General features: G+C 45.5%; 1 long non-coding RNA gene across 1 annotated transcript; it reads left to right on the top strand.

Annotated features, from left to right (window-relative positions):
• The first annotated feature begins 8,880 nt into the window (after positions 1-8,880).
• Positions 8,881-13,239, top strand: LOC121137218. Its single transcript, XR_005874462.1, has 3 exons — positions 8,881-9,288; positions 9,829-9,948; positions 11,163-13,239. It is a non-coding gene; the product is annotated as an uncharacterized LOC121137218 (long non-coding RNA).
• The last annotated feature ends 8,549 nt before the right edge of the window (positions 13,240-21,788 follow it).

Raw genomic sequence — 21,788 nt, 5'->3', positions numbered from 1 at the left:
TGTCATTTTCCTAAACCAATGAAATTCCTAACTGTATTCTAGCTACTTAAATTACAGATGTGTGGCCATGACCCCTCACCAAAGAAAATGCAGAAAGTCCACGGGAGTGTGGGGTCCTCAGCCCCAAGAGGCACATCTACACTGCAATCCCTTGAGTGACAGCTCAGGGAACATCAGAGGACCAGGACACCTGCTGCCAGTTAGTGTCTTCAAGGGATGCTGCATCCAGGAAATCCTAACATGACTGGGTGAACAAGACCTACACCAAGACAACACCCATTGACATGCAAGAGTGAACGGAGGACATGATTTCACAAACCACCACTCCTAAAGTGCTTCAGGCAATGCCCGCTAAGGGGTGGTACTCTGTTCTTCTCTCTGTGATATGTCCCCTGATTATCCAATCTCAAGTGACCAACCACAAACACCTGTACCTAAAAGAAACACTAAATAAACTCAGTAGGTTTTATATGTATACGTATATACATGTGTATATGTTGGGGCCCATAAACATAGCTCCTCTTCATCTTGACTCAAGGCCAGAGAGTTCAAACTGGTCCTTAGTCTTCCAAGGTTAAAGACAAAAGACCTAAAGGTCCAAGGCTTGGCTACTGTAGGATGTTTTGGTTTTGGTAGCAGATGTGTTATCTAAATAACAACAGACTTGGTCTGAGGTGTGGTTACTCTTTTTTTCCTTTTTAAAATTTAAATTAGAAACAAGCTTCTTTTAGATGTCACTCCCAGTTCACTCTCCCTCCCCTTCTCCCCTGCCCCCCACCGACTCCTTACCCCATCTCCTTTCTGCTCCCCACAGAGGGTGAGGCCTTCCATGGGGGATCTTCAAAGTCTGTCATATCATTTGGAGCAGGACCTAGAGCCCCTCTTCCCCATGTGTCTAGGCTGAGAGAGTATCCCTCTATGTGGAATGGGCTCCCAAAGTCCATTCATGTACTAGGGATAAATACTGATCTACTACCAGAAGCCCCATAGATTGCCCAGGCCTCCTAACTGACAACCACATTCAGAGGGTCTGGATCAGTCCTATGCTGGTTTCCCAGCTATCATTCTGGGATCCATGAGCTCCCCCTTGTTCAGGTCAGCTGTTTCTGTGGGTTAAACCAGCCCAGTCTTAATCCCTTTGCTAATCAGTCCTCCCTCTATGTCACTGGATTCCAGAGGAATCTTAAGACATGGAGAACCATGGCCCTAGGCCTGACAGGTTGAGAGCCTAGTAGCTGTGGCCCCTAGGAATTTCCCTCTGCTTGTGTGTGTTGTTCTGTTAAAAGTGTTAAGTAAAACATACACCCGAAACCAACTTGCTGAGTCGTCATCATTCCTCTCGGGTTAAAGCCCAGTAAGTGCTCATGACACTTTGTACTAAGCAGGCAGCAGTTCTGGTCTCCCACATGTATGCATATATGCATATGTATACATAAATGCATATATCGATATGTATTGTTCTAGAAGCAGTTTTGGAGTTCAGAGATTTGGGAGGAGCTAGAGAGGAAGGAGGATGGGAAAGATGTAAATAAATTTTCATATATGAATTTCTCAAAAACTAAAAATTGCTGAAGTTAATTAAATGCTTTGTAGGAATTTACTATTTTTCATGATTTAAAACATTTCAAGGGGGCTGGACAGATGGCTCAGTGGTTAAGAGCACTGACTGCTCTTTCAGAGGATCTGGGATCAATAACTAGCACCCACATGGTGGCTTACAACTCTCTGTAATTCCAATTCCAGAGAATCTGACACCCATGGCAAAGCAGCAATGCATATAAAATAAAAATTAAGAAATTAAAAAAGCATTTCAAAATAAAAACTTAAAAACATAAGCTTGGAGGGAACTCTGATAATATTTAACCTTAAAACAATTTGGGTGCCATTTCTGTCTCAAAATGTTTACTCATGAAACATAGCCCCTATCCATACCAACTGTTTCCCAGATTATATTTGCACAATTTAATTTCCCTGCCCAGGCACACTCAATTCTTACAAGTGCACTACAGCACGTTGACCAAATAAACGCCCAGGCTCTGGAGGAAGTTTCCTCATCTCTGCACCTAAATCCCTCCCCCCAAAGGAGAGTCCCTGCTGTTCTCAGTACAGAATCCCCAGGGCCTAAAACACCACACGGTTTGCAGAGTGTTCAGAGATGTTCCGTGTAAAGGGCAACAGCAACCCTTACTTTAGCAAGGAATCACTTTATACTAATTAAAGAACACCACTCTCTGCATTTCTGCCCTGGTGCTGCCATCAAACGTTCTGCATAGGTGAACCAGAGAGACAGGGATGGTTGGAAGAATGGAGACACTATAGGTCTGTCTGTCTGTCTGTCTCTGTGTCTGTCTGTCTCTGTCTGTCTGTCTGTCTGTCTGTCTCTGTCTGTCTGTCTCTGTCTGTCTGTCTCTGTCTGTCTGTCTGTCTGTCTTTCTGTCTGTCTGTCTGTCTGTCTCTGTCTCTGTCTGTCTGTCTCTTTTTCTCCCTCCTCCCTCCTTTTTGTTTCCTTTGTTAGAGACAAGGTCCTACTCTGCATCCTTGGCTGGCCTGAAACTTCTTACATAGTCTAGGCTGACTTCAAACTCACAGAGATTACCCCCAGCCTCTGCCTCCTGAGTGCTGTGTTAACGGGTGACTCACCACACCAAGCAAATTTAAGATACGTTTTCACAATAACTATTTATATGTAGATTTTAGTTTATAGCAATATGTCCACACCTAGACAAATCGACCCAGTCCTGGGTCACTTCAGTTTTAGGCACAATAGGAAGATGCCTCCCCTGTATGCTGTGAGGATTCTCTCACTGAACTTGTCTAGAAATTTACTAAGCTCTCCACCAGTGGATTGCATTTCAGTGAGAAACCAGACAGCCAAACAAACAACCAAATAACCAAATAAACATCACAAAAGTTTTTTTATTTTTTAAGGACCGCAGCCAAGTTAGAGGGAGAGATGAATAGCCAGCAACTAAAATATCCCTGTGATTATTTAAACAAAGAATCCCACATAGCACCTTTCCCAAGACCCCCACCAAAAGAAGAGTCAGGGAACCAACAAAGAGTCACTGGTAACAGAGCAAAGATTCGGCAATGAGGGCTCTCCTGAGAAACTGACCAGTGACAGGGGTGAAGGAGAAGGGACTTATTATGCTAATTGACACATAGTTACGGAGGCTGAGAAGGGCTGTGATCTGCTCGTGTGTCAGGCAGAGAACCAGGAAAACTCTTTCTGATTCAGATTTCAGGCGAAGGTCTGAAAATCTGAACAGCTGTGGTATAAATTCCATCGCCCGAAGGGCCGAGGTCCAGGAGAGAACCGGTGTCCAAAGGTAGGCAAATCTGGGTGTCCCAGTTTAGAAAAAAAAATCGAATCATCCCTTGCAGGTGGGATATTTAACAGTCTCTCATATGCCGTGGCAGTGTATTTTCCACCCTTTTTAAGGTGCCTGCATCCACGTGAAGTATACACATGCATTCTTCGTGGATGCGGATGATAGAAGAGGGTGTCTTACAAACCATGGTGAGCTGCCGCGTGAGTGCTGGGAACTGAGCCGAGGTCCAGGCCAAGGGCAGCAAATGCTCTCAACCCCCGAACCCTTTCCTTTCTCCAGTTCTGGACAGTATATCCCATCCCCCATCTGAGTTAAATGACAGGACACCAGAAACACTTTACTAGCTACCTGAGCATTGATACATAAAATTACCCATCGCCCTGATCATGGAGCCAACTAATTCAAAGATAAGCTAGAGCCATGAACGGCGTGGATCACGCTGTCTCAATGCTTGCTGTGTGTTGCTGTTTATTACTATGAAAAAGGTGATTTTACCACCATCCAAGAGCTAACGTTCCCTGTTCCTATTTATTCCAAGATCATGCTGCTGTGCAGTGTTCAAACTACCACCAACGAGCATTCTTTCTCCACAGACATCCCCTTACAGCCTTTGTATCTTGCCGTAGGAGAGTCCTTTTCCTAACTTTCTGTAGGTGGCTCTCTTGTGCCACAGATAAAGGGAGCCTACACCAGACTTAAGCAAAAGGAGGCAGCAAAACCCCCCTGTTTGCTACTGTTTGACCCATCACCGCAATTTGTGGGTGCAGAATTTCCAGAGAGCTTAGGAAGGATGCACTGACTAAGTTTTAATACTATACTCAACTTTAACTAAATTAGGATTGAGCCTTACACTTCTATTAGAAACAAATTCTCATGCATTTCAAATGCACTAAGACAAAAAACCCCCATTTTACTTGTAGCTAAAACTGAACATTACGAGGCAATCAGTATTTGATTTATGCTTCGAGAAATACAATGAACCACGCTCTGATTATAGCATTCCAAATTGCTAGGCGAAAGAGTCCTTCGTGAGTTAAATACTTTCTCCTCAAAAATATTGGGTCTGTGTGACAACATATCATTTTTACGATTTTAAATAAGAGTATTTAAGTTACAGGCATTTAATCACCAGGTCCACGAGACCATTCACAATGAACACAACTGTGACAAATATCTAAAATTCACTTTCAATGGTGCAAATGAGCATCTTATATCCTCTGCATCAATATGAGTACGTAAAATTTTCAACTGTGGTGATTTGTATGTAGACATAATTATAAAACATCAAAGAAGCAGTTTTAAAATTGACACAAAATATAAAAGACACACATGACTGAATATGTATATAAAAGCTGTAGCCACAAGATAGCACACATAATTAAAATGGATTTATTGCTTTGGGCTTTTGATTTTTTTCTTCTTTTTATTAAATCATTATGGGGATCCCTTGTGTTCAATTATAATTAGATACATACACATTAAAATGTTTCTCATAAATATATATGTATATGTATATGCACTCTACATACGTAGTCTTTAAAGCTGAACTAATAGAATAATATATATGCAAATTTAAATGTGTATAATTCAGGTAATTAAAAGTTATGATTCCCTAAGCAACACTAACGTGCATATAGTTATGAACCACTGAATTGTGTGTCATATTTATCTCATAATGTTTACCTCTGGCAAACTGGATTTGTAGTATGTATAACTTTCACAATTTGCATCTTCAAGTCATTGGACAAATCACTACGTTTTGTAATTTTGCTATGTATTGCAGAGTTTTCTTTTTTTTTTTTTCCGAGACGTGGTTTCTCTATATTGTTTTGGAGGCTGTCCTGTAACGTGCTCTGTAGATCAGGCTGGCCTCGAACTCACAGAGATCCGCCTGCCTCTGCCTCCCCAGTGCTGGGATTAAAGGCGTGCGCCACCACCGCCCGGCTTGCAAAGTTTTCTTGGTGTAGTAAACTGGGGTCCCATGCACGGGACCCCATGAACAACCTAGGGAGGAAGGGGCTGGTTGGGGCTCACAATTGCTGGCTGCAGTCCATCACTGTGAGGAAGCCAGGACAGGAACCGGAAGCAGATAGATAGCCCCGGCGCATGCACAGTCAAGAGACAAGGGGAACGAATGCGCGATTGCTGCTCAGCTCCTGGTTTCTTCCGTTCATAGTTGAGGGCCCCGCCCAGGAAACAATGCGTCCCCATTCAGTGTGAGTCTTTCCACCTCCTAGCCCAATTAAAACCACTCACAGACGTGCCCGCAGCCCAGCCGGGTCCAGGCAGCCCTTCCCTGAGACTCTGTCCCCAGATGATTTTAGATCGTGTCTAGCTGGCAAACCTAAACCTCAGAAGTACTCCGCAGGCTGTTTTCTATGAGGTAGCAGCTACCCCAGCCAGTCATCAGTGCCTTTGCAAGACACATCCTTCTGGGTCACTCTCCGTGATGAGAAAAATTGCATTCCCTTTGAAAGACCTTTTGAAGGGTATTTGCAAGTAGAGCCTTTCCAGGCGTTACCAAGTGTAGACCAGGCTGCTGGTTTTGGCCCTTATCTTGTATGTAACACAGATGGTGTCCTTACAAACAGGAAAAGGAACATGGCTGGAAGCCAGGGACCACCAGGGAAGAGCAATGGGGGCGTAGATGGCTTAGATGAAAATGTTGCAGCAGGGTCATTAAGGATACGCCCAGCAAGCAGCTAGAATCAAGGACGGATTCTTCACTACGGGGTTTCCCAGGGAACACGCCCTGCAGGCATCTTCTGTTCCGATGCCTACCCATCAGAGTCAAGGATGGCTTCTGTAGATGAAACAGACACACACACACACACACACACACACACACACACACACACACACACACACACACGACTTGGCTAAAGTCTCCCTTGAAAATAATGCAGTGTCTATGTGTCTGTTGTGCCTTGTTCCCTGATCTTTATGAGGACCGATAGCCAGACCTCACGCTCACCTTATTTCCCTGGAAGGCGAGGTGAATCAGCCCTGTGTTCTCCACAGTCCACGCAGCAGAATAAGCCGGAGCCAGGAGCGCAGCTGTTGCAACAAGCACCGATGAAACACGATGGACATGCGAGGCTGCTCGCTGTGGTGTGGCCACGTCTGAAGCAGTGTGAGCGTTTTCTGCATCTGGACACGCCTGCTGTCTTAAGACAGCTGCGCAATATCCCAAGGCGAGTGTTTTGAGAGAGAGCTTTCTTAGCCTCTAAAGATGAGGTCTCAAAAACCTATAGAACTGAGAGCTGGGAGTTGGTAGCGCATGCCTTTAATCCCAGCACTCGGGAGGCAGAGGCAGGCAGATCTCTGTGATTTCGAGACCAGCCTGGTCTACAGAGAGAGCTCCAGGACAGCCTCCAAAACAATACAGAGAAACCCTGTCTTGAAAAACAAAAAACAAAACAAACAAGCAAAAAAAAAAACCCTATAGAATTGAAAGTTCAGCTGAATTCCTGATTAATCCACACCTCTGAGTGAAAATTTAGACCCTAGTCATCAGTTTGGAATTCTATTAATGAGCTCCTAGAAGCAGAAGAGGTCAAGTGACTTACTCAAGGCCAAACCAATTTTACATTACATACATTCTACCACAATTAAAATCAATTAAAAATTAATAAAAAACATCCAGTTTATTATGAGTTATGCAAATTAATTATTTGAAATGCAAATAGATAGGACAAACAGGATTATGTGTGAATATTTAAGGCTGAAGATCAAACAAGTTCTCTGCTAATGTCGTCAAAATCTACCCTGAATAGCATATGTTGGGCCAAAGAAGGATTTATTTCTAAACAAGTTTGTTTTAATATGAATCCAATTCTTCCAATCCTTACAGAATAGTCCAAAACACAGAGACTATGTCTTTTTTTAAATTTTCTTTTAAGAATTAATTTATATTTTACATTCCAATCCCAGTTCCCCTTCCCTCCTCTCCTCCTGCTACCCCCACTCCCTCCGCCCATTTCCTGTCTGCTCAGTGAAGAGGTTAAGGCCTCCTGTAGGAAGTCTACTAAGTCTGTCCCATCATCTTGATGAGGCAGGACCAAGGCCCCTCTTCACTGCCCACACCCCTGTGTCTAGGCTGTGTAAGGTATCTCTCCATATAGAATGGGCTCCAGTAAGTCGGTTAGTGCATTAGTGTTAGATCTTGGACCCACTGCCTTATTGTATTTAATAACCTTGGAAGTATTCATTGTATCTATGAGGAAAACAAAACTGAAAGGCATCCAAGAGGGCACTGCTGAAGACTTTGACTTTTAAAAAGATATTGCTCAGAAGAATGCATGAACTGTGCTTCACAGCATTTATCTCCAATTTCTCAGTCTGGCTCCATAGAATCTTTACCAAGCCGGTATGCCTTTGCCATCAGTCCTGTTGCATCAACCAAGGGTCCAACGAAAAGGTGTTAGGGCTGGAGAGATGGGTCAGCGGCTAAGATCATTGGTTGCTCTTCCAGAGGGCCTGGGTCAGATTTCCAGAACCCACGTGGTGGTCTGCAACTGCAGGCTCGGACGGTTCAACACCCTCTCTTGACACCCCTGGGTACCAGGCCCACCTACGGCGCGCAGACTTCATGCGGACAGAACACTCATACACGTAAAATAAATTAAAAAAGAAAAGAAACTCCCAGCATCGTCACAGTCCCTGATGATGCTGGCTGGAGTCGAGTACGAACACCAGGCTTGCTTCCTGAGTGAGGAGAAGACATCCCACTGTTCTCCTTTGTTCCTACACCAAACCAGCCAACCAGGAAGCAGAAGAGCGTGGGCACACAGGGTGCCCCTGTGTCTCCCAGCATCTCGGGACATTATGCAAATTAGCCCCCCGGGCGGGGCTTTCACTCTTCACCAGGGAAATGCAAAGATTTGGAGCACACCAACAGAGGCGGGCCAGAAGATCAAAGGGGCACAGGGTTGAGTCTACTAACGCCCACACTGCCATCTGACACGGGCAGGACCGTCTTCCTCTAACAGAGCAAAGGTGTTTATCCCTTCACTCCTTTTCACTAAGTCTTACAAAGGAAGCCAACACACCGTTGTCCCTTTGTATTTTTTAGAATTAAAAACATTTTAAATAGATTTTTTTTATTTTGAAACTACACATGCGAGCACTTCCACCACACCCTTCCCATTCTTCCCTCTTCCTGCCAAGCCCGCCCACGCTCATGGTCTCTTTTAGATTGTTTTTATTCCTCGTGGTGGTTTGAATGAGGTTACCTCCCATTGGCGCATATATTTACCCTGTAGATACTGTAAGTATGTCCAAATAGCACGCGACCCAGCCCCTTTCTTAGAGAATATTTCTGCATGGATTAAGTGATAAGGAGCTCGACAGTTTCTATTAAGATCCTATTAATTTTTTTTTCTCCAGATCTGACCAATCAGCTAAAACCACTTTTCTTACGTCAGGGAATGTAAACACACACTCATATTCTCTCTCTCTCTCTCTCTCTCTCTCTCTCTCTCTCTCTCTCTCTCTCTCTCTCTCTCTCTCTCTCTCTCTCTCTCTCTCTCTCTCTCCCCCACTTCTCGTCCCCTAAAATGAATTTGTTAACTGGTGATCCCCCAAACTCCAAGACATCTTGGATACTCTTCGTAAGTCAGTTGTGCCAGTGAATGGCGGCGTTTCGGGACTGGCGGCTGCTGAGAAACGTTTACAAACAGTGCTGAGATGCACACAGTGCTGTAGCTACTTCACAGCCATTGCTCCCAGTAAGTGTACTCAACAAAACGTTCTTTCTAACAAAACAAAACTGGAAGCAACGGTGACAAGCGGCACTGATAAGACTTCTACGGAAGCTGCCTAAAATGTGTTATTACAGAAAACTCCAGAGTTTATAAATTACTTATTTCCAAATAGCTGCATTGCTTCTTTAGTGAGTGATGATATTATGGAGAGAAAAAAATTGACTACGATCGATCTAATCCACACATATAATGTAAGTCTTGCTCCTTTTTATTTTTTATTTTTTTTTTTTACTATTTTTGGTTTCTCTTTTGCTTATTAGTAAAAAAAATCTGTTTCATGGCTATGGAGGAGATGATGTTAACAAAACATACTGTAATTGTTTAGAAAGTGGTTTTCTCCAGAGATCCGGGAGGTTTTAAGTGGTGTAGCTTCCTATTACTTTCTGCTCCCTGGGTTTTATGTTAGTTCTGCACCGACTTTTCTTGTCTCTTGTGTTCGTAAAAGTAAACGATTAGGGTAGAGAGACTCTAGGGGATGATTCCTGGCAGCGCGCAGGTTGCGCTAAAACATCATCTTCCGCTTGTACCCACCTGTTACGGTTGGTTATTAGCAGACTTTGTAGCAATCGATGGCCACAATGTCTCTTTGCTTACTAGGGATGTGCAAAGGGGGGCGGGAAAAGACACAGTAACATTTATCTGCAGGTGCCTCCCGTGGCCTCAGTCCAAGAGGCAGAATTTGTAGAGTTGCTGACAGCTGTTTGACTTGTTCTATGCTTTCAATTGCGCAGGCTGAGCCATGCATGTTCAAAGCATAGTCCGCCTGACTACTTTACCCAAGGGAAAAATCAACAAGAAGCGAGGCTTGTGGCGGAAATTAATGGACAGCAGACGCTACTGGAAACGGAGAGGTAAGGTCATGGCGTAACAATATGGAATGGGGCCTGGAGACACGGCTGGCTTAGCACTTAAAACCATTTGCTGCTCTTGCCCAGGAACCTGTGTTCAACCCCCAGCACTTGCATTACGGGCTCACAACTCCAGTTCCGGGGTGTCTGGCGCCCCCTTCTGGCCTCCATGGGAGTCTGCGCTCACAAGACACACAGGACACACACAGGCACATAAAGTGAAATGAACGCAATCTTAAAAAAAAAAAAAAACGAGTGAACAAACCTAGAAGGACAGTAGAGGTGGCCGATGGGGGAATCTAAAGTCAGATAACGGCAGAAGATAGCAACGTAAGAGAGTCTGAATCAGTATGTTGGAGGGCTTGAGTTTCTTTACAGCTTCCCAGTGCTCCGGTTACGACTGGTTCAGTCCCCCTCCCTCTTCCCTGCTTGCTCATGTTGGCTGAAGGCACCAGGTTCCTTTGCAGCTCAGTAGGGAGCAAAGCGGAGACGCTGAGAGCCAGGCAGGGTCTTGATGTCGCAGAGGGGAGACACTTGGAAGAAAACCCCTGAAAGAGGATGAGAGGGTAGAGAGGCAGTGGCCAGCAGTGCACAGGCCAGGGTGATGGGCAGCAGGCCCAGGGAGGACGGGCGCTGAAAATGTCAGGAGCCGACCGATACTCGGGGACTCCCCGAGAAACGGCACGGTCATATCGTAAGCATTTCCAAGAAATACTGGTAGACAGCGCAGGACGCTACTGTTGGACAGCAGGACAGTGGGTGTGTATGCATGTGCGCGTGCATGCGTGTGGTTGCGTGCACACATGCACACGAGCGCAGATAATGCATGTACCTGCCTGCATTTTATTTGTTGTTATCAACGCGCGTGGCTGGGTCCCTTCTGGAAGAAATGCTGGCACACTGAAACACACTACAGGCAGTTTGGGAATTATCTTACGACGTCACCCTTCTACCACCCCCCCCCCAAGTTATGTGTTGCAGCCAATGAGAGGATGCACCGCTTCCAGAGCGCTTGGTCTTCCCCTTCCTAACTCTGAGCCCCTGCCCTAAGAGCGCCACCACTTCAATTCAGCTTGACGGATAGAGCCCCCTTACTCTTCCAGAGCCCGGCCGCTTCCCTTCTCTTCAAGCCTCCTCTGACTGTCAGGGTTGAAGTTATTCTCTTTCCAGTTCCTACTTCTGCAATTTGCCATTCTCCCTACTGCGTTGTCTTACAGCCCACCAGTGCGAGCTTTTCCCGCGGAGGCATTCAGAAGCCACGCACTTCGCCACGCTAGGGCACTGACAGAGACAAAGGAACCGAGTGTCACTGGCAGTTACAGGAGCTTGGACAACTTGTGGGCAGCTACACCACTGAGGAAAATTCCCTCCCTGCCCAGCAAATGTTAACTGCTCACATCTTCTTGGGGACAGGCAGGCCTCATAGGCTCCAACCCATTCTGCAACCCGGAGTGTTAATGGGCCCAATCTTGTGTGGGCCTCATGTAGATAATTCCAGAGAACTTATGAGGGAAAATGATAGGCCTTTTCCGGAAGTCAACTTTCTATACAGGAAGTGTGCAGGCTCTTCCTGGGTGGGGATCCTGTCCTCCTCACTGTGCATCCTACCTAGAGCCTAGTCAAAGTCTGTCTTACCTCTGGAGGATGCTCACACAGTATCCATGGAACAATGCACATCTCACTCACCAAATGCAGCACTTTTTGTTGTTTGCTTGTTTTATTTCTCTTGTATCTTCTCTTATTATAATACATGGTTCTGTTTAAAAAGCTCCTTTGTAGGTAGAAATTTGCTCCCATAGTACAACACTGGAAACTAGAGTTGGCAATTGCACATTTCAACAGCCACGTGGGAAACTCCGAACACCTCCAGGGACTGCAAGTCTTCACTTCAGTAATTTATTACAGGTTCTCAGTCATTTGGGATGTGTTCACAAAATGAAACTGTGTGGAAATGAAAAACTAAAAAAGGTGACTTTAAAGAATGTGCACAGGACAGGGTTAATGTTGCTATCTTTTTCTCAAAGAATTGTCCCATGCTAAGTATTTGAGAACTAGGAAATGTATGTAACAGCCCTCTACTTCAGAAAGAATAGCTCCTAATGTTTTTGTCCTCTGTGAAGAAAAAAAAAGATAAATAAATTCATATTTGAGACACTGTGTGAAAGACATAATAAGACTCCAAAGAAAACAAATGAACAATATCTACAAATGCCCACATGATTTAGTGAAAGGCAGAGTTCAGGGAAGCCTTTAGAAGAACCTCCACTGAGGCTGCTCATACAAATTTAGAAAGAAGATTAAACCAAACAATGCGCTGCCGGAAGTCACATGTATCGTTTTTAAACTACAAAGAAAGCAGAGATACTTTTAAAAGCTGGGCTAGGGACCGCTCAGGGATGTAGCACCGGCTTAGCCTGTGGGAAGCCGTGTCCAGTCCTGCACATCTGCAGAGGAAACTGAGAAGGAAAGAAAGAAAAGGAGTCTGACTGTATGATGGAGGTCAACGCCGGCCTTCAGCCCCCAGCACCCAAAAGCAAGCCAGAGAGCGAAAAGACAGATGCGAGCTTCCGAACAACTCACTCTGGGCCGGAAGGGGTGTTCAGGGGGGGCTGGCAGGGAGTTCCAAAGGTGCGGGTGACATTCTGTGTCTTCAGCTGGGTGCTAGATTTCAGAAACTCTACGTGCATGCTATAGAACGTGGAACGATTAGCACTGAAAACGAGCACACAGTGTGACTTCGTAAGCTCTCTCGTGAGACTGTCTTGTAACAGAGTGGAGGCAGAGCATTCAGGATCATGAAAAACCAGGAGATAAAGACAATCCTGCAGTATCATTTTTTTCTTTTTAATACCAAGTGTAGGAAGAAACCATCTTAAAGCAAGCGGGGATATCGCGCAGATATTTTGTGGGAATGAGGTAAAGCATTAGCATGACGTTTTCAAGGTGAAAACCTGAGTGTTGGGAAACCGGCTGCCTCTTGCAGGGAGCTGCAGTCAGCCTGACCCCAGACCACACGGGGGTGCTATTTCATTGTCCTTTATAAGGAATATGCCGTTCCAGGAAGGAAGTTGGCGTGATCCAGGAGCAGAGGAAGATCCTTGTGGACACAGCACGAGGGTATTGATGCTACGACACCGCGGTGTGGCGTCACGCAACCAGGCTTCCTCTGCGCGCATTGCTTTAGGGATTTTAGCTGGAACAGTTATCGTTCTTAGTGCTGGAGGTAGGGAGGCCTGGGCGGTAGCGCTGACAGGCAGGCCTTGGTGGGAGCAGGAAGGGGCGAGTTTGAAGCTTTGAGAGCCCCTGGTAGGAGTGAAAGGGGAGCTCAAATCATCATGGGACCGCACAGTCCTGGGTGAAGGAGTGTCTGGGACAATGAGAACCGACCCTTTAAAAACCAGGATGCATTCGGCTGTGCGAGAGGCCTCTGTTAAGGGCCAGCAGTGTAAACTAGGTACCAAGTCAAACCCAAAGAAAGGAAAAGCGGGGACTCTGACTGGGAGTATTCACAATGACGTACATACATCGGTTGTATCTCTTAAAAAAATCGGGGAGGTGATAATGATTTTGATGACTATCTTACACACCATCCTAGAACCTTCATCCAGTGACAGACGGAAGCAGAGGCAGACACCGACAGCTAACCACTGAACTGAACCCCTGGAAACCAGTGACAGACAGGGAGGAGTGATGAGCAAAGGGGTCAAAACTGGGCTGGTGAAACCCAGAGAAACAGCTGACCTGAACAGGAGGAGCTCTTGGATCCCAGACTGATGGCTGAGAGGCCAGCATGGGGGTGATCCAGACCCCTGAATGTGGGTGTCAGTGAGGAGGCCTAGGCAATCTATGGGGCTTTGGGTAGTAGATCAGTATTTATCCCTGATGTACAAATGGACTTTGGGCTCCCATCCAACAATGAGGGATGCACTCTCACCCTGGACTCTTGGGGGAAGGTCTAGGCCCTGCCCTGGATGAAATGACAGACTCCAGAGATCCCCCATGGAGGGCCTCACCCTCCTTGAGGAGTGGAGTGGGGATTGGGTGGGGGGCAGAGGGTCTGGTGGGGGGAAATGGGCATGGAGGGGAGGGAGAGGGAGCTGGGACTGACATGGGAAGCAAGCTTGTTTTTAATTTAAATATATGATTAGAAAGTGTTTTTTTTTAAAGCATGGAGGAGGCATGGGGAAATAGAAATACATATCCAATTCTGAGAGACACAACCATCTCTTCCTATTGAGAGCTGACATTCCAGAACATAGTGCTATTATCCGCCATGAACAAAGTGCTATTGTCCGTCACGAACAAAGTTATCACACTGACCCTTGGAGGAATTGCCTCAGCTTGGCTCCCATACCAACATCTGCCTGCAGGTGCCTGGACTTTTCACACAAAAGAAGAGCCGGCCTGCCAGCAGTGGGACGGGAAGGAGAAGCCTGGAATTGCTTAGATAGTGATACGACCCCTGTCACATGGTTTCCTGTGCCCCAGATTGTCATTTAACAAACCTGGGGTGTGGCATGGAGGACAGCGGTTGTCCTTACTCCAAAGGGCATTGTTTATCAAAAGGTGAGGATTTCACGTTTAGAGCAAGCAACATTCAAAGACCCTTTGTCCCAGTCCCTAGAGCTTCTTCCTTGAAATGTCAATCAAATCCAAGTCTACCTCAACCATGTATCCTACTAACCACACTTACTTGTTGGATTCTATCACGCCTTTATTCTTAGCATAACCCACAGGTGACATTAAGTTTTCATTTTAAATAAAACCAACAGCCATTACACTCCAGTTCTTGGCCTCAACCCAAGTTTACGTACTTCATGTCGTCTGACATTTGTTTACTCAAGGAAATTCTGCCTCTGCCCTTCTCAAAATAGCTGAACATGGGCAAGACAGAGTCCAAACAAGATTTGTGCCTTTGGACGTTAGGGAGCAGAAATGGGGAGGAGGGGTTGGGTAGAGAGAGGAATAAGAGAAGCAGAAATCATACAGTGATTTATGATCAGATCAGTAGTACTCTGACTTGATATCAAGTCACCCCTTTGAGCAGACAGAGAAAACCAGCTCTAGACAAGTCTCAAGTGCTCTCATTGGAGATGAGGGCGCTTGACTATTTATTTGATGCAAAACTCTTTGAGACAGGGTTTCTCTGTGGCTTTGGAGTCTGTCCTGGAACTAGCTCTTGTAGACCAGGCTGGCCTTGAACTCACAGGAATCCGCCTGCCTCTGCCTCCCGAGTGCTGGGATTAAAGGTGTGTGCCACCACCGCCCGGCGATGCAAAACTCTTTGAGTCAGATGTTTTGACTGGCTCGTGCCAAGAATGAGGTTGTTCATTCACGGCATTGTTTGTAAGAGGAACATAGATCCCCACACTCGTGCAGAAGCCGGCCAAGGCAGGAACGGCCAGGAGTGCACACTAAGACAAAGAGCAATTTGTTTCTAGCTGCCCTCAAGAAGGATCATCTTGAGAAGAGGAAGTTAGGAAGGTCATATGATAAGATTTGAAGGTGGCAAGTTATTGGTGGAAGAGCTCAAACAAGCAGTGGTTTGGATTGGCATCCCCTACATAGCCGAATATCTTCATGGATATAGAAATAAACCTGAGGTCCCAGCACTCGGGAGGCAGGGGTGGGCAGATATCTGTGAGTTTGAGGCCAGCCTGGTCTACAGAGCGAGTTACAGGACAGCCTCCAAAACAACACAGAGAAACCCTGTCTCAAAAAACCAAAAATAAATAAAAATAAAATAAATAAACAAACCTGAGGTTCGTGAAGAATGGGGAACAGATACGGAAGTGGACTAGGCCACATACTTCATAATTCCATGGTGCCTTTGCTTTGGTCTCTGCGCTTCCGCTATGTTTGTGATGGTGCTTGTGAAGTGGTCTTGTTTCTGCCTTGTTTGTAATTGCGGAGAGTTCCCAGATGATGCCAATATAGTGTAATGTTATTTATATTCAGTGGGAGAATGCCAGCTGACAGTTGTTAGGGCTGTGGTTTTCTTTTCCCCGGGACAAGCTGAAGTCAGGGTAGAAACAACAGAAGGGTCACCAAAAGATTAGGGATGAGGGATGGGATGGGAGTCAGGAAACATGATGGGAAAGAAACTAATTGAAGCCAGCGTAATACGTCTGCCTTGCTCCTTCGGCTGGGAAAGGTCCATCAATCAGGGGAACACCTGCTCTCCCGGGCGATGTATTTCTTCTTTCCTTTTCCCTCTCTGCTCTGCCCTGTCTCCCCTTACTTTTCCTTCCCTTCCTCCTTCCCTCTGTGCTCCTCCCCCCTCCCTCCCTCCCTCCCTCCCTCCCTCCCTCCCTCCCTCCCTTCCTTCCTTCCTTCCTTCCTTCTTTCCTTCTTTTCTTCCATAATCTCATTTGCTAATTCAAATGAACCATCAATTAACCTACTCATGTTTTATTGCACACATGGCACTAAGCTAGTACATAGTTTTCTATTGTAATAGAACAAGTGACCATCAGGGTAACGGGTTCTTAAAAAACACTTTCGGCTTCATAGTCCTACGGGGATAAGTCTGTGGTCCTTCTCCTTAGCGTCCCGAAATGCTAGCACCAAGGTCTCGGTTTGATCGATTTCCCACGTGAAGGTACTGAGAGAGTTGCTTCCAAAATAATTCAGGGTTAGGCAGAATACAGCTTCTTGAGGTGGATGATTGGGCCCCTGTTTCCTTCCAGGCGAGGGATGACTCTCGGCTCCCGAATGCCGCCCTCAGCTCCTTGCCTTGGGCTCCCACAGCAGGCAGTTTCCAGCTTCTTCAAGGTCAGTAGAAATGTATCTCTCTCTCTAACTTTTTCTCTGAGGTCAGCTGGGGGACATATTTTGCTTTTAAAGGACCTATTGATTAGGTCAGGTCATAGTGTAACACGCCATCTGTACTGTACCACGGCAATCATACCTTTTGTACGCATTCCATAGGATAAGAGATGGGCAGTGGCCATGGGACATCATCCTGGAATTATGCACTTTTCAGCTGGATCAACACCCATATAAATGATCAAGAGAACTTGATACTTGGAATCCACATGGTCAAAGGAGAGAAGCAAATGGCCCCTGACTTCCACATGTACACTGTGGCACACGCCAGCCCAGACACAGACACACAGAAACAAACACCCGAGGTTATCATCCCACAAAGAAGTCACGGTTTCCCTCAAGGGTCAGTCACATAAAGATAGTTTAAATATGCACTATGAAAACAGAGTTGTACAGCTCCAGTCACCTGCAACATTGGAGGAGATAATGAAGCCAGTGTGGAATAGAGAGAGCCAGGTCTCCATAGAAGAGACATTTTCCCTGAGTGTGGAAGAGAAGACTGAGTTATTTTCCTGATAGACGGCTTCTAGACATTAAAACTCTCTCTCTCTCTCCCTCTCTCTCTCTCTCTCTCTCTCTCTCTCTCTCTCTCTCTCTCTCTCTGTCTCTTTCTACCACCCTGTGTATTTAGGAAACAGAGTTCCTCACAACGGATCGCCAAAGTCAGATGTTTCAATTTTCTTACGTCTGAGGCATGAGATGTTCTTACATCTACCACCAGGACAGCACCTTAGACTTAGACACTTAAATGATGTGGCTTTGCCTTACAAAGCCACAAGAACAACATTTACCTAACAATAACTTAGAAGAACTAACATTAAACACTTAAAGATGATTTGCAGGGCAGAATGTTCAGTAGATTTCTACAGACCATGGTGGGGGGGGAGGAACAAAAGAGCAATGGCTCGGAAATCACTTTTTGTGCAGGAAAAGTACAATGAATTTGGGTGTCTGGAGTACACTTAAGAACTAATTGCATAAAAACCATGAATCGCACAGCATGACCTTAGAAACAAATACTTATTAATTAATTGAAAACAATGGGTATGAGGTGCTGAGGTTGTATTTAGGATCTTGACTTGGGTTTCTGCGACCAGGTTTAGTTACACTAAACTACTGATGTGTTTTTAATTAGAGTATAATAAAAAATTAAATAATAATATTTTGTATTTAGAATATTCTAATTTTCTACGAGAAGACAGCAAAACTATGTCAGGTAACTGTCAGTATCCATGGCAAGGTGACTGGTCATTTTGACAAATGAATGCAGATATTCATATATATGTAGCAGCATTTTGCTTTTGAGTGGTATAATTCATCAGACATTTCCTGGGGAGCATGGGATTAAATGGTAGGGAAAGGTCACACTGAGAATCCAGTTATCGGTAGTGAGAACACAGTGAGTGATTTACCAGGGAAGTCCAAACTCACTTTGCCTTATATAAAACGTGAGTGAGAACCGTCAGGGTTTGGAAGCTAGGCACCCCTTGGCAGGGAGCTTGTGGATACTTATTTGTCTCTTGTATAATCTTTTCCCTTTTCTATTTCTTTATTTTTGGGAGAGAGAGAGAGAGTGTGTGTGTGTGTGAGTGTGTGAGAGAGAGTGTGTGTATGTGTGTGTGGGTGAGAGAGAGAGAGAGTGTTTGTGTGTCTGCCTGTGTTGGCCTCACTCTGCTTCCTTTCCAGACTCTCACTGACTCCACAGCTCACCAGTTCCTCCAGATGGTTGACCAGCAAGCTCTATGGATCTTCCTGTTTCCCCAGCTCTTCTCTCCTCCCAGAATAAGGATTGCTTGTTCTTGTAAAAGCTTAGCAGCTTGACATGGGTACCAGGGATCAAACTTAGGCCCTCACGTGTGCACCACAAGCATTTTATCCACCAAGCTACCTTCCCTAATTGCTTCTTGGCATATCAGGAGGAATGTTTGCTCGGATGCCTACTAGGTGCGAAGAAGGCACTCTGCCGAATGCTGTAGCTGTAACAAGGTAAGAGTCCTACTTAATGTCTGTCCTTGGGGAGTTTTCAGACCATCTGCTTCCTGTGCTGTTGAGAAATGCCGTGCTAATGGAGCAAAGAGCAAATGCCCCAAACATCCCTTAGAAGCCACTTTAGATCTTTGATTTCTCGTGATAGAAAGCATACATCCACATATATGGATTGGACACTAGAGAGGGGCAGAGACAGAGAATAACTTGTGGCCAGTGTACGAGCAAGGAGCACTGTATCCTATCCTGAATTATACATGAAACACAGTCTTTGCAAAACGTGCAAAGTCTACCTAGACTTCTCCTTCCCAAGCTTGTAATTAAACTAAGTTTATCTGTCTTGCTGCAGAAAAATTGACGAGTACTTTCAAAGCTTTCTTTTGCTAAAAATGAAATGTAAACGTTTTGAAGGCCAAGCCCATTTGGAAAATGCAAACATTTTAATTTGCTAAGAGAACTAATAATTATCCACACCGATTTTTTTGCACCTAATCCCATATGTGTTTTACCATCCGTATTAATGACATCAGTGTCTGTGGAACATCCCGAGCCGGGACACGCTGAGACACCTCCTGCCCCCACTTGCTTCTTTATACCTGGTCGCTAAGTCTTATTGGCTCCATCCCCAGAATCCTTTTCTCCTTTTTTTTTTGGTTCGGCCCCTATGGTTCTCTTGATTTGAGTCTAATTTCTACTTTAGATCCTACCAACGGCTCACTTGGTACTTCACACACTCTTGTCAACATGTGCTTACATAACAGTCTGTGTGATTTGCTGCCTGATATGAGAACGACCATGCTGACGTCTTCAGTACAGAGTTCAAACCTGGCCTCCAGATACCCAGTTCCACTTGCGTTCCCATTATTCTTTTGCAGCTCTCAAATCGACCGTTGCCGTTGGCACACAGTGGGGCAGGATTCACCATAGATTCTTCAACTTACATGTCATTACTCTTCATTCTTATCTGTCCCCCACCCCACCCCCTGGCGCCCCGCCCCGCCCTGGGTTGGTTTCCTTTCTCCCCTGAGTTAGTGCCTTCTTCTGGTTTCTTAATACCTAAGGAGGACATTTCCAAATGTTTGTTCACGTGTTAGATTCTTCAATATGCTAAAACTGGAACGACGGAGAAGATCAAAGTGGCCCCTGCACAACGATGACGATGGCCAGTTTTTTTTTTTTGAAGCATTACGTAGTGTTTTTTTTTTTTTGCAGCAAATTTCAGGCTGTAGTGGAAAATAAGCATTCGTGTGCTGCTGCTGAAGGCTAGACTAGCACAATTTGAGAGAAGGTTAGATGGTCTTGATCCACACTTAATGATGTGTGCTCTTTAACTCAAAATGTGTTGTGGCAATATATCCTGAGGAAAACATGGTAAAGGTGATGGCTCTACTAAATACACTTTACTGTTTGTAAGGAGTGCAATAGATGTTTTCTTATGTGTTCTAAAGCTAAAAAAAATCTACTTGTTTGGTAAAGATGAGGGCTGCATCTGGTGACAGGAAAACCACTGAGGCAGCTACTAGTGAGGTCCGGAGAAAATTCCACCAGAGAGCAGAGAAAGCTAGCAGACAGCCTCCACAGTTCACCAAGGAAGGCTCACAGCTGACGTTAATGTGGATTACTCCTGAGGGGGTTTGAAAGACAGCAGCCCCCAAAGGGAGTGGCACTATTGGGAGGTGTGGCCTTGTTGGAGTAGGTGTGGCCTTGTTGGAGTAGGTGTGGCCTTGTTGGAGCAGGTGTGTTCTTGTTGGAAGAAGTATGTTACTGTGGAGGTGGGCTTTGCGGTCTCACATATGCTCATGGTACAACTGGTGCCTCAGATAGCTTCCTGTTGATGGCCAGTCAAGATGTAGGACACTGAGCTACTTATCCAGCAACGTGTCTGACCCCATGGCACCGTGTCTCACCATGACAATAATGGACTAAACCTCAGAAAATGTAAGCCACCAACATTGAATGTTTTCATTTGTAAGAATTGCAGTGGTCATGGTGTCTCTTCACAACAAGAACAACAACAAAAACCCAACTAAAACAGCACCTGAGTCCAAGTGGGATTTGGGGTGTGGTTACAAGAAACAGAAGCTCCCCATAAATGATAGTTCCCTCAGCCAGTGGAAAAATGTTATACGACCACCCCCCCTCAGCTTAGATCTGGGCAAAAGCCGAAGGGAGTAATTGACTACTTACCCCAAAGAAATGTCTGCTCAATCTAAATCCGATGGTTGTCATTTCCCTCCACCCCAGGAAATTTCTGTCCTGTTGTTGGGAAATGAGGGAACTCATACCTCCCCATTCCAAGTGTGTGGACTTGTAAGTTGGTAAATTATTTCCTTCACTTTGGCCTCCGTCGCCCGAGCCCTGATGGTTGGTTTCTTGGATAACTCCACGGGCTTTTAGCTGGGCTTGCTGCTTTCTCATCCTTCGTTTCCACGAGCTTGCTCACCAGCTGCCTCACACCCACTCCTATATTTCCGATGTGTGCCCCCCAGTCTCCCCAGTGCCCTTCTCTACCCAGTGCCTCCCAAGTTCCAGATTCTTCCCAGCTGCAGAGCGTCGTACCTAAGGTCTGGGCAGCAAGCTGTTCCTGGGTGTCCGGTGAGGCTGGTGCACCCTGCTCCTGCTGGAGGTAGCTGCGGGAAACGACACTCGTTTCCCTGTCCAGTGGGATCGATCGATCGATGGACGGCACCTTCATCACTTCTCTCTAGCATTTGTAATGATCCTGGTAGGCAAACTGCCGGCAACAGCTCCATCCTCTAGGGGCTTATGTCTCAAGTCCTGATATTATCCTGGACTCCTCTTTTTCGTTTTTTCTTTCATGTAAACTTCAACTCGCCATGGGATGTGCACTAATCCGTCTTCAAAAGGTCGCTTTCCACCACCTGCTCTGCTACTCCCTTGTCTTAGCTGGAGCCGTTGCCACCTCTCTTATGGTTACTGGAATGGCCACTTAACTGGCTTTTGTTTCTACATTTGACCACTTATAGTCTATCCCAACAAAATAAAATAGACCAATTGATTACTTATAG

Source organism: Mesocricetus auratus, unplaced genomic scaffold (assembly GCF_017639785.1).
Source record: "Mesocricetus auratus isolate SY011 unplaced genomic scaffold, BCM_Maur_2.0 Super-Scaffold_2245, whole genome shotgun sequence".
Classification (NCBI taxonomy): domain Eukaryota; kingdom Metazoa; phylum Chordata; class Mammalia; order Rodentia; family Cricetidae; genus Mesocricetus; species Mesocricetus auratus.
This window is presented reverse-complemented; position numbering and strand designations above follow the sequence as displayed.